Source organism: Manis javanica, chromosome 4 (genome assembly GCF_040802235.1).
Source record: "Manis javanica isolate MJ-LG chromosome 4, MJ_LKY, whole genome shotgun sequence".
Lineage (NCBI taxonomy): Eukaryota > Metazoa > Chordata > Mammalia > Pholidota > Manidae > Manis > Manis javanica.
Genome location: NC_133159.1, coordinates 115,771,307 through 115,783,067, shown reverse-complemented (window position 1 = coordinate 115,783,067; position 11,761 = coordinate 115,771,307). Strand labels below are relative to the sequence as shown.

Below are 11,761 nucleotides of genomic sequence, written 5' to 3'. Positions count from 1 at the left end.
CATGAATGTTGTACTGTATCTTCTGGTGTCTCTTTTAGGAGTAGTTGTATTTGTTGCATTTTCAAAAATATATATAGTTTTGGGAGGATATTTCCGCTGCCCTACACACAGCACCATCTTAAGCACCACGTCTGTCCTTAATCTTAATTCTGATGCCTACTGCAGACATGAACCCTTACCCAATGTCACATTAACAGTAACACACACACACACACACGCACAAACACACACACACATACCAAATCTCTAACCCTTATAACCTAAACCTTAGTCCAAAGAATCAGCCTAACCATCAAATCTATCTTGAATATTAAACTTAACCATTTCCTGCACCCTGTCCCTGTACCCTAACCAAGAATCCCTGAACCCAAAAGCTGATTCTGCACCACAAAGCCCTGGAGGGAAACCCAAAACCTATTAACAAAGTGCAACCAAACCCAACCCAAGCTCAGAACCCCTAAGGGTGAAAATCACACATGGACCATAAAATAAATCTCTGAGCATATCCAAAACATTAACCCAGCACCCATCAGAGCCCTGGGAGCTACCTGTTTGAATTTCATCATGGTCTTGGTCCAGGACCCAGGTGAATAGAGGCCGATGAGTGCAGGAAGTGTGGGTGGAGCTTGTGCTAAGGACTCACACATTTGGAAGTTTCGTGCCAGAGCTCTCCACGTGGCAGAGCTCATGTTTGCCTGAGTCTCTAATGTCTGCTTTCAAAGATGCTGCAGCTTCCCATGGCTAGGCAGTGCAAGCCATGTATTGGAGGACTTTCAATGACGTCACAGTGGCGACTGTTTCCTAGAGACAGAATGTGTTTGGTGCACAGAGCAGGTTCCCACTTGGCCTGTTGCTAAGCTCTGGGAGTGATTTTGTTGAAGTGGGAACTGACCACCTTGGCAGCACTAGGCAAAATGGAAGCCAACTGCAAGGTATTGTGTGTTTCCTTTGTGCAACACAGTAATAACCAATGTACCTAATGGAAAAAGCCATTCAGGTCCTTCCCAAATCCGTTGAATATGGGTGCTGATCCTGTGCTTTACTTTATTCACATTCCTCGAAAAACATGGGTTCTGGGAGGAATGCCAAATGGCAGCTCTCTGAGCCTATCACTACCCTTATGACTATGGCTATGGGAATGATTGATCTGAAGATTATTTCTCACACTCACAGAAAAACCTCAGCATTTGCCACTCACACTACCATCACCCACACCTCATTGATGACGTAGATCTAACGGATCCCTGACACTAAGCCTATCCTTTCAAGCTTACTCCAGGCCAAGCTGTAATTTGATGCTACACCTAACCCAAACCTTGCCCTTATTCATAACCTCGCTGTCATTTGATCTTCACTGTTAACTGAAAGACTCAGCCCATCATCCCTCACATAAAGCATTACAGTAGCTCTCACCAAAACATTTCCAAACCATATCTAACCACTTATCAGACACCAACTGAAGATGTAACCATAACCCAGCACACACGATCACCCTAACCGTGACCCACAGTTGGCCCGTTAAGTTTTCTATGGTGCAGAGAATTCCACATTATAATTTAGTCTCACTGCCAGTACTGTATATGTTACATTGGAGAGAGGGTTCCCCGTTAAAACTGTTTACCCTCATTCTAAAACTGTGCCTGATGCTATCCTTAATTCTATTTCTTTTTTAAAAATTTATATTGGTATCATTTTCAATTTTATGAGAAACATTATGTTTACTAGACTCCCCCCATCATCAAGTCCCTCCCGCACATACCCCATTATATCTTAGTAGTAAGATGCTATAGAATCATTATTTGTCTTCTGTGTGTTGTACAGCCCTCCCTGGGACACCCCCACACCCACCATACATTATGTCTGCTAATTGTAGTGCCCCTGTTTTTCCCCTTATCCCTCCCTTCCCACCCATCCTTCCCAGTCCCTTTCCCTTTGATAACTGTTAGTCCTTTTGTAGGTTCTTGTAGGTTCTGTGTCTCTGCTGCTGTTCTGTTCCTTCAGGTTTTCTCTTCATTCTTATACTCCACAGTTGAGTGAAATCACTTGATACTTGTCTTTTCCCACCTGGCTTATTTCACTGAGCATAATACCCTCTAGCTCCATCCATGTTGTTGCAAATGGTAGGATGTGTTTTCTTCTTATGGCTGAATAATATTCCATTTTGTGTATGTACCACATTGTCTCTATTCATTCATCTACTGATGGACACTTTGGTTGCTTCCATTTCTTGGCCATTGTACATAGTACTGTGATAAACATAGGGGTGCATATGTCTTTTTCAAACTGGGTTGCTTCATTCTAAGGGTAAATTCCTAGAAGTGGAATTCCTGTGGCAAATGGTATTTCTATTTTTAGTTTTTGGAGGTACCCCCATACTGCTTTCCATAATTGTTGAACTAATTTACATTCCCACCAGCAGTGTAGTGTTCCCTTTTCTCCACATCCTTGCCAACATTTGTTGTTGATTGACTTTTGGATGGTGGCCTTCCTCACCTGTGTGAGGTAATATCTCATTGTGGTCTTAATTTGCATTTCTCTTAACATTAGCGATGTGGAGCATCTTTTCATGTGCCTGTTGGCCATCTGAATTTCTTCTTTGAAGAAGTATCTGTTCAGATCCTCTGCCCATTTTTTTGTATCATTCACGTTAACCCTAACACACACACACACAACATGAATATGCACACACACACAAAATGCATAACCCTCATACCCTAAACCTTAGTCCTAACCATCAAATCTACCTTGAATATTATTCCTAACAGTTTCCTGCACCCTGTCACTGTAACCCTACCCAAGAAACCCTGATTCTACAAGCTGATTCCGCACCATGAATCCCTGGAGGGAAACCCTACTAACCACTGCAATCAAACCGAACCCTAGCTTGGATCCCCTAACGGTGAAAATCACACATAGACCAGAACATAAATCCCAGAGCAAATCCAAAACATTAACCCAGCTCCCATCCAAGCCCTGAGATCTAACCCTTTGAATTTCATCCTGATCCTGGACTCGTACCCATGTGAATAGAGGCCAGTGAAGGTGGAGGAGTGTAGGAGGTGTGGGTGGAGCTTGTGCTGGGGACTCACAGATTTGGATGTGTTGTGGCAGAGGTCTCCATATATATATATATATATACACACACAAGGATATATATATATATATATATATTTGCCTGAGTCCCTAATGTTTGTTGTCAAAGACGGTGCAGCCTCCCACAGCTGGGCAATGTGCACCCTCCAGTGGAGGACTTTGCAAATGAAACAGTGTTGCCTGCAGATTCAATGACGTCACAGTGGCGACTGTTTCTTAGAGACAGAATGTGCATTGTTACTGGAGCAGGTTCCCACTTCAGGGCCTGGTGCCTCAGCCGTGGAAGTGATTTCTGTGGGGTTGGAGCTGACCACCTTGACTGCATTACGGAAAATGGAACCCAGATCCAAGGTATTTTGTGTTTCTTTTCTGTGACATAGTAATCACCCATGTATCTGATGGAGAAAGCTATTCAGGTCCTTCCCAAACCTGTTGAATATGGGTCCTGGTCCTGTGCTGTACTTACCAAACCTGTTGAATATGGGTCCTGGTCCTGTGCTGTACTTCAATCACATTCCTAGAAAAGCAGAGGCTCTGGGAAGAATGCCAAATGGCATCTCTCTGAGCCCAGCACTACCCTTATGAATATGTGTATGACCTGAAGACCACTTCTCACACTCACCTTAAACATCACCATTTGCCACTCACAGTATGCCTCACCCACACCTCACTGATGACATAGATCTAAATGGAACCCTGATGCTAACCCTATCCTCTTAAGCTAACTCCAAGCCAAGCCATAATTTGACAGCTAACCCAAATCCTTGCCCTTACCCCTAACTTCGCCCTCATTTGATCTTCACTGTTAACCCTAATCCTGGAACCCTGAGCCCCAAACCTGATTCCACATTATGAAGCTGTGGAGGAAAACCCAAAAGCTAATAACCACTGCAACCAATCCCAACCCCACTCAGACCCCCTAAGAGTGAGCCTCACACATGAACCCCAACATAAATCACTGAGCAAATCCAAAACATTAACCCAGCACCCGTTATAATCCTGAGAGCTAACTGTTTGAATTTCATTCTGATCCCAGACTAGGACCCAGGGGAATAGAGGACAGCAAGGCTGCATGGATGCAGGAGGTGTGGGTGGAGCTTGTGCCAGGTCCTCACACATTTGGATGTGCTGTGGCAGAGCTCTCCATATATATATATATATATATATATATTTTACATACATACATGTATCTCATATATACTATATATATGCATGTAAATATATGCATATGTATATATAAATTTTTTGCAAAATGGAAATACCCTTATTGTGGCATTTTTCCTGATGTTAGAAGTTTTACAATATCTGGATGAAGATGAGAAATCTCTCGAAGCTAGTCAGGAATTGGTGAGGGAAACAGGAGAAGGGAGACTTCTCTATACTCCTTTGTATCTTTTACATTTTCTACCATGAGCAGGAATTACCTGTTCAAAAGTTAACAACATTTTAAAAAGTGCAGACTCATTTCAAAAAAGTGAAACACCACAGATGAAAACAAAGATTCCCCACTAAGTCCACCCCTCCCCATCGTCACCCTGTTGGGGGCTACCCTTGCAGTCTTTTCTGGAGTGTATACGTGAGCATGCACACACACACACCCAGTGTACTTGCTGTCCTCTAACCTAATTATCCCTCCTGCCTGGGGCACCTGTGGCACAGAGATGCCCTCGTAATGGGGCTGTATCCCCGTGCTCTACCCCTCCTGGAAACAGTGCTACGTGTCAACTGTCTCCTGCTGATGGACATTAGGGTGTTTCCAGGATTTCTCTGTTATATACAAACTTGATGAACTCTCTTGTGCATGAATGTTTAGGAATGTTGTAATTTCTATAAGCTCCTGAGTGTGGACCCAACAATGTCACAGAGATATACATTGTAACAGTTTTGCTAGCTGTAGCCAAATGGCCTGCAGAAGAGCCATTCTGATTTGCCAGGATGATTTCTACTACTGGTTGCAGGAATCCCCTCCACACCTCTGTGTGGGGACCTGGAGCTCTGTTAGCCTCTGCTGTCCTGCTATCTGTGTGTCACACGTGTCACAGGCACACACTGGTTTAAAAACCAAGCATGTCCGATAAAGGGTTGACATCCAAAATATATAAAAAGCTCACGCACCTCAACAAACAGAAAGCAAATAATCCAGTTAAAAAATGGGCAGAGGATCTGAACAGACAGTTCTCCAAAGAAGAATTCAGATGGCCAACAGACACATGAAAGGATGGTCCACATCGCTAGTCATCATACAAATGCAAATTAAAACCACAATGAGATACCACCTCACACCAGTAAGAATCACCACCATCCAAAAGACAAACAACAACAAATGTTGGCGACGATGTGGAGAAAGGGGAACCCTCCTACACTGCTGGTGGGAATGTAAACTAGTTCAACCATTGTGGAAAGCAGTATGGAGATTCCTCAAAAAGCTCAAAATAGAAATACCATTTGACCCAGGAATTCCACTTCTATGAATTTACCCTACGAATGCAGCAGCCCAGTTTAAAAAAGACAGATGCACCCCTATGTTTACAGCAGCACTATTTACAATAGCCAAGAAATGGAAGCAACCTAAATGTCCATCAGTAGATGAATGGATAGCGACAATGTGGTACATATACACAATGGAATATTGTTCAGCCATAAGAAGAAAGCAAATCCTACCATTTGCAACAACATGGATGGAGCTAGAGGGTATTATGCTCAGTGAAATAAGCCAGGTGAAGAAAGACAAGTACCAAATGATTTTACTCATATGTAGAGTATAAAAACAAAGAAAAACTGAAGAAACAAAGCAGCAGCAGAATCACAGAGCCCAAGAATGGACTGACAGTTACCAAAGGGAAAGGGACTGGGGGTGGGGGATGGGTGGGTAGGGAGGGATAAGGGGGCAGAAAAAAGAAAGGGGACATTAAGATTATCATGTGTAATGTTAGGGGAGGCACGGGGAGGGATGTGCAAAACAGAGAAGACAAGTAGTGATTCTACAGCATTTTACTATGCTGATGGACAGTGACTGTAACGGGGTTTGTGGAGGAGACTTGGTGAAGGGGGGAGTCTAGTAAACATAATGTTCCCCATGTAATTATAGATTAATGATACCAAAACAAACAAACAAACAAACAAACAAACAAGCATGGTTCCATCTGTGAGGCAATCAGTGCTTTTGAAAACAGTCATGTAGCCAGGAAGGGGGTGCAGGTATTTTAATGCCGGGCTTCCTCTCATCAGCTTGGGTATGGAATCCCATCTGATCTGGAAAGCGGGCTGGCTGGGAGTGCAGAGCTCTAGGAGAGCTTACCTGGGAGTGTCACAAGCTTTGCCAGCAGGCAGAAGTGGGAGTGAGCTGGAGAGATGGCCCAGCACAGGGCCAAGAACCGATCCTCAGCGACTGGACTTAAGATCGCAGGTGCCTGCAGCCAGGCCTGCACTGAGGATGGGTTTGTTATTTGCTCAGGGAATGTGAGAGGGCCAGAGGGTCCAGCCATCTGGGTTAGGAAGTCAAGAAGGCAAAAGAATGCCATTTTCTCTGATCTTCTTCCTAGAAATTTAAGCGACGGAGGAGCAGGGTGGGGACTGTCCCGCGGCCCCAGGTTCCAGCGATGGGCGGGAAGCCAGGGCGCAGTCCCCGCGCGGACCCTCCAAGGTGTTCTCTCCCCAGGCACCAAGAGAAGTGTCAGCGAGGTGGTGCCGCGAGGAGGCCAGAGCCTCCTTCAACTCGGGCGGGCCTCCCCCCTGCAGTTCCGGATCCAGCGGCTGGAGGCGCTGCGGCGTCCGATCCAGGAGGGCGAGAAGGACGTCCCGGGCGCGCGGACCGCCGACCTGCGCTAGGTGCTGCCCCCTGCCAGCCAAGGGCGGCGAGGAGCCCCAGCTGCCGCGGGACGGAGTGCCGGGCGGGCGCTCGGGCGCACCTGGAGCAGGACAGGGGCAGCCGCTGCTTGCGTTCAGGACATCTGCGCGCCTGGCGCTCTGGGCGGAGCTCCTTACAAAGAGGCAGGACACTTTTACAGAGGAGGAAAGTGCAGCTGAAACCATCAGACGCTGAAGTGGGATGCACGGGTCCCTCCTTACGCTCCATTCCCAGCCCAGGTCCTAGGCACCCGGCAGTGCCTTCCCCACCTGTCTGCCATCCCCTCCTGGCTTCACTTCCTTCCCCACCCAGATCCGGCATGATGAGGCCATCAGTTTCTACCATCTCCTGCGGACCTGACACCCGGAACCTCTGGTCTCCCCATGCCTCCAACCCTCAGCCCCCCACAGGGCCCCCTGGTTCTCCACGCCAGAGGACAGTGCAGCTTGACACCCCAGAGGGCACCCCTCTATGCTCAGAGTCCGTTCTCCCTCCCTGTCCATCCCTCATCATGAGCAAAATCAGATACCTCCAATTCTCAAACCCTGCATCTTACTGCCCCCCAAATTATCTGGACCCACATCCACCCTTCCATTTTGCTTTGGAGACGAGCTGAGGGCCTTTGGAGACATTTCCCTTTATCAGGGCCCTTTCTGCTCTATTTCTCAAACCTCTCTAGATTTCTCATCTTAAGACACAAATAAAAACAAGAAAACCCACTCTTTGACTTCACAACTTCTATTTTGCTCTTCGCAGCCAAATTCTGCTGCCTGCACCTCCTTATTCCTCATCCCCACACACCGGCTTCCTCCCCAGCAGTGCAGGAGGCCCCTGCTGCCCACTCCCTCTTCCTGGCTGAGGTTCTCCTGGAGTTTCTCCCGACTCTTTGGCAGCTCCTTTCCTCTACTCACTTCTTCAAGGTGCTCTGCCCTGCCTAAAGGCTGATTTTAACCTGTAAGTGTTCTAGGACACATATCAGCTTGGCTTGGTCCCCCCTCCCCCATTCACTAATGACCCTCCTATCACCGCCCAGGTCTGAGGTTGCCTCAGGTACCTGGAACTCGGTGTGTCCAAACCTGCCTGGGCCCCCAGCCCTGGCAGAAAGGAGCCTTCTCGGACCCACCAGCCCAGTGGTCAATCCTCAGCTTTGCCCTCCATGTGCCCTCTCTGGTCTGGGCCCCTGGCAGCTCATTCAGGCTCACAAAGCTAGGGAGAAGCAAGCCAGGACCCATGGCCAAAGCTGGTAAGCCCCTGCTCAGAGCCTGGCTGCATGGCCCTCCCTGGGGACGTGAGCTTACATGAAGCCCTCTTGCCACAGAACGAGTGGAATGCCTACCACGAGGAGGAGGTGGTGGATGTCACAGAGGAGACGGAGCGCATGAGCAAGGAACTCCCCAAGTGGGCTGCCCATGAGCCTGTGAAGAAGACTCCCCAAACCCAGAAGGATAGACCTACATCCATCCAGAGCCCCTGGGCTTGATCCTCATCATTGGCCCCTGCAACTGCCCCTTCACCCTCACTATCCAGCCCATGGTGGGCACCATGGCTGCATGTACTCTGGGCTCCATTCCCACCATCCCCTACTGTGGAGTGGGGCCAGAGGGGGCTCAGGACTGTGAGAAGAGGGGTTGGGGTCAGACAGTGGTTTGAGGGATCTGTCTTTCGCAGGTGGCTACAGGGACCAAACTAATTAGTCAGGCCTCCTGGTGCCAGAGGCCCAGCCAGGCTCAGATGTCCATCTCCCCTTCCTCTTCCTGCCCATGTGTGCAGGCTGCTCTCAGCTAGGATGTATCAGGGCTTTCTTCCCTGTTGGGGCCGGCTCTGCCCTCCCACAGGCCCTGGGCACTCCTGTGTTCTTTCTCTCTCTTCTCCCACATCTCAGCAACTCTGAAGGCTGGTGCTGTCCTCACAGTGTGTGCCTGAAGCTCTTCTGCCCTCTCCGCCAAGGACAAAGAAGATGGGCAAGGCTCCAGACTTGGTCCCTGGGAGGGCAGAGCGCTGGTTCGTGCCCCTACTCCCATCAGCCCATGGGCTTTGCAGAGAATGCAGTAGTCATCAAGCCGTCAGAGCTTAGTAAGAACATGGCCAACCTGCTGGCTGCCTTCCTCCCTCAGTACCTGGACAGGGTGAGGTGGTTTCCAGGGCACAGGGAGCTGCTAAATAGTGAATTCTTGTAGTAAGGGGCCAAGCCAGAGGTGGGGGACAACTAACCTCTCCCATTGATGTGATAGGAGCCCCTGAGCCAGGAGAGGGGGTCTGCTTGTCAGTGACTGCCCAGGCACAGTGAGGAGGGGCTGTGGTCTTTTCTAAGCCCAGCCTCTCTCCTTGCATGGAAGGATCTGTACCTGGTGATCAGTGGGGGTGTCCTGGATACCACGGACCTGCTCAAGGAGAGATTTCACTACATCCTGTCAAGCGGAAGCACCAGGGTGGGGAAGATTGTCGTGACAGCAGCAGCCAAACCTTTGACCCCTGTCAAACTGGAATTGGGGGGACAGAGCTCCTGCCCCATGGACAGGGACTGTGATCTGGGCACTGCCTGCAGGTGAGGAGGCTTGGTGCCTGTCCATGTGGGAGTGGCCCTCCCAGCTGCCTTCCGACACAGGCAGGCCTGAGTGACATAGATGTGGGCCTATCTGTCATGGTGCACACAGTGTGGGGTAGGAGCTGCAGAGGGAGTGGGGAGACCATGCTCACAGAAGGCTTCCCTTGAAGGAGAGGTCTATCCTGAGCTCTGCCCACCTTCCATAGCTCATGAGTGGCCTTCCAGCATGTGGGATCCCTGAGCAGCATTACACCAGACTGTGTAGGACTCAAGGGCATGAATGGAGAGGCACAAAGGCCACCCACCGCAGAAATCCCCACCAGCCACTGATGGGGTTAGGATGTGGGTGCTACAGCCCCTGTAAACATGTGTAAGGACATGGGTCTGCTCAGCCCACCATCTAGAAGCCAGTGGGATGTGTAGGGAGCCTCCCTGGTGGTAAGTACACAGCCTCTGGCTTCTGTCAAATGGAGAGCTGTCTAGAAGCTCTCAGCCCCTGTACCTTACCCTGAGCTGACAGGATAAGACACTTGAATCAGAGAGCTTCCCTTGCCTCATGGACTGCAGTCCAATCTGGGATTTTCACAGACCTTGGGGAAATTCATAAACAGTGTCTAGACCTGCATGGCCCCTGACTACCACCTGACTACCCCTCCATCCAGAACCAAATCATGAAGAAGCTCAAAAAGTCCCTGAAAGTGAGTGTTGGGCTGCAAGGCCAAGAGGTGGCATAGACCTGTGAAAATACTGTATCCTTTCCTGATTGTGAAATGATCTGGACTCTCTGTAGATAATTTGGAAAAGATTAAAACAACACAAAGAAGTGGGGGGGAAAGGGTCAGCAGAATTCCTCCACCCAAAGACGGTCCTAGCTAACACGGGATGCTCCTTATGCCTTTCTGTGAACACGTGTTTGCTCCTCATATGATGCCCAAACCACCATGCAGACATTTCTTTCAAACAATGCTGTCTCACAGCAGTGCATGTGACCTGGCAGCCCTAGGCAGGTGGGCCCTCACGGGTTCAAGTCTTTACTTGAAGCCTGCCACCTCCTCTCCACAGTAGTTCTACAGGGAAGATGCCAGGAAGTCTTGTGACTTTGGGAGAATCATTAACTCCCAGTACTTGCAGAGGCTGATGGGCCTGATGGAGGGCCAGAAAGTTGCCTACAGGAGCATGGAGGACGCTGCCGCCCAATATATAGGAACGTAGACTCGTCCTTTGGAAGTGCACTGCCCCCGCAGCCCAGCTGCCAGGGTCCCCACAAGTCCGCAGCAAACAGTGGCATGGGAGCCTACCACTGCAGGAGGCATGCAAGGCCTTCTCCCACACCCGATCCTGCCTGGTGAGGTCTCTGCTAAACAAAGAGTTCCTCAAAGCCAGATACCCTCCCAGCCTGACCAAAGTGAAAGGTGGATAGGTAGCTGTTGGGGATACCAGGCTGCAAGGGCCCCACAGAACAAAGCTCTCCCCAAGGCTGACCCATCACTGAAGCCTCTGCAACTGGCCTCCCAGTGCTGTATTCTCACCTGGCTGTCCAGGCCCTCCAAGAATGGCTCCTGGAGCCCCTCTGTGCTTCAGCATGTGCCCCTACTCCCATCAGCCAGCCTCAGCCCCCCAAATTCCCACCCCTTGCTAGATATGTAGAGACCAAGCAAAGATTTCCAACCGAATGAACGAGTGTGTGCATGCTTCTCTCTCAGCCCTGCACCCCCCAGCCGCCCCAATCCTGTCCCACTGCCCCTGGCCCTGTTATCATCCTAACAAGCACCAGAATCCCCAAAGCCTCACATAGCACCTGCAGCCTCAGATATTAACCCAAACACGTACGGTTAATTAATATACAATAAAGAAGCCATGGACATACAATGGGAAAATGACAGTCTCTTCAACAGCTGGTGTTGGCAAAACTGGACAGCTACATTTAAGAGAATGAAACTAGATCATTGTGTAACCCTATACACAGAAGTAAATTTGAAATGGATCAAAGACCTGAATGTAAGTCATGAAACCATAAAACTCTTAGAAAAAAACATAGGCAAAAATCTCTTGGACATAAACATTAGCGACTTCTTCATGAACATATCTCCCTGGGCAAGGGAAACAAAAGCAAAAATGAACAAGTGGGAATATATCAAACGAAAAAGCTTCTGTACAGCAAAGGACACCACCAGTAGAACAAAAAGGCATCCTACAGTATGGGAGAATATATTCATAAATGAAAAATCCAATAAAAGGTTGACATCCAAAATATATAAAGAGCTCACCCACCTCAA

The 11,761-nt window shown here is 48.8% G+C and overlaps 1 pseudogene; it reads left to right on the top strand.

The window, feature by feature from the left end:
• The first annotated feature begins 757 nt into the window (after positions 1–757).
• On the top strand, positions 758–10,697 carry LOC108389560 (aldehyde dehydrogenase, dimeric NADP-preferring-like; annotated as a pseudogene).
• Positions 10,698–11,761: the final 1,064 nt, after the last annotated feature.